Source organism: Galeopterus variegatus, unplaced genomic scaffold (genome assembly GCF_000696425.1).
Source record: "Galeopterus variegatus unplaced genomic scaffold, G_variegatus-3.0.2 Scaffold10003, whole genome shotgun sequence".
In the NCBI taxonomy this organism is placed as follows: Eukaryota; Metazoa; Chordata; class Mammalia; order Dermoptera; family Cynocephalidae; genus Galeopterus; species Galeopterus variegatus.
The window spans coordinates 36,595-38,405 of record NW_007736114.1 but is presented as its reverse complement, the minus strand read 5'-3'; positions in this window follow the sequence as shown (position 1 = coordinate 38,405).

The following is a 1,811-nucleotide window of genomic DNA, read 5'->3' as shown; positions in this document are numbered from 1 at the left end:
GGTCTGTATGTGGAATCCGAACCCTCGGCAGGAGCGCCGCCACGCTCCCAAGCTGCGCACTGTAGCAGTGCGCCACCGGGCCAGCCCCATATTTCTGTATCTATTTTTAAAAGATAAAGACTCTTGCATAGATAACTTTCAAACCCAAGCAGAGCCTGCCCTTGGAAGGTCACCACCTGATACTTTCTATGGCAGGAAAAAGAGTAGCATTTATAAGCATGTTTATTCACATAACTGAAGCTATAGAATGAACATTAGTGAAATTCTGCCCATTGCTTGGAAATTATGCATTAGGTATGCTATGATCTGGTTCTACAAGCATTTATTGATTGTTGGCTTTTTGCCTGGCACTGTGTTGGGCATTCAAAACTTAGAGCAATATAGGACATGATCCCTGCCTCTGAGATACTCACAGTCTAATAGAGAACACAGACCAATAAACAAATAACACAACAAATGTGATGTGTGGCATGCAACAGCAAAATGTATTATGCACTGTGTGCTTGAAACCGTGTGCCAGAATACAAAGCAACACAACAGATAAAGAATGTCATTGTTTCATTTTTTAATTAATTAATCAATTTTTTTTTAATGTGCACTCTGTATTCATCTGTCCTCCAAAGTCACTGTCCTGGTAGTGTTAGAGGTGAGGGTTAAAGGGTGAGGGGTGAGCTCCTGAGCCCACTTCTTTCCATGGTGTTGAAATGCTCCGGGAGCACTGATGGTAGCCCATTGTCACCTCCTGGATGTCTGTGTTGTTCTTAGTAGACAGGTAAGGACATTATGTAGCTCTGTGAGAGTAATGGGTCAGGCAGAGGGTGACCCAAAGGCATATGCCAAGCTTCTCTATGCCTGCCATTGTTTCAAAGTGAGAGAAAAGCTGGTGAGAAATGGAATCCAGAGATACACTTTGGAGAACAATGACTAGCTTTTAAAAATTTTTATGGTTTGGAAATGGTGACTCCTGAATAGTGACCATGTCGTTCTATATCCAAGAAAACAATTCCCTTCCTTAGTTCAATGGCAACAAAAAAATTCCTTGCAAACCAGCTAGACTTTCATTCAGAGGAAAGTTCTACTGAAGACCAGCAGAGGTCTCCTCAGGCTACTAATCCTTTTTTTTTTTTTTTTTTTTTTTTGTCCTTTTTGAGACTGGGCACCGCGCTCAGCCAGTGCTGTCATCCCTATATAGGATCCGAATCCACGGTGGGAGCGCTGCTGCCCTCCCAGCGCTGCACTCTCCTGAGTGCGCCACGGGCTCAGCCCCTAATCCTTCTTTTAAAACACCTTTCTTATATTCCCTGGTCAGAGAAGTCTCTGTTTAGACTTTTTTTCATCTCCCACCACCTTAGTCCAAACCACCACTGCTTCCTGCCTGGACTATTGCAGTAGCCACTCTTCTGGTTTCCCTTCTTCCACTATTGCTCTTCTGTCATCAAATCTCCACTTAGAAGTTAAAGGAAATCAGTTAAAAAATAAAATATAATTATGTCTTTCTTTTTCTTATTCCTACATGCACACGCACACACGCACACATACACACGCACACACACACACACACGCACATGTTAATTTAAGAAAAACAAAACACCTTTCATGGCTTAAGATCATGCTGAGAATCATACTCAGTCTTCTTATCAGCATCTACAAGTACCTGGATATTCTGGCCCCAGAGACCTCTCTGCTCCAGCTCTCAGGGCCTCTGTTCAGGTTCCTGAAGAAACCAGTCTCTTCCCCTGCTCCCTGCCTTAGTGCACAACATTTCTACTCTTTCCCTCTTACCATTCACCCCTTCCTCTTCTCCATTCTCT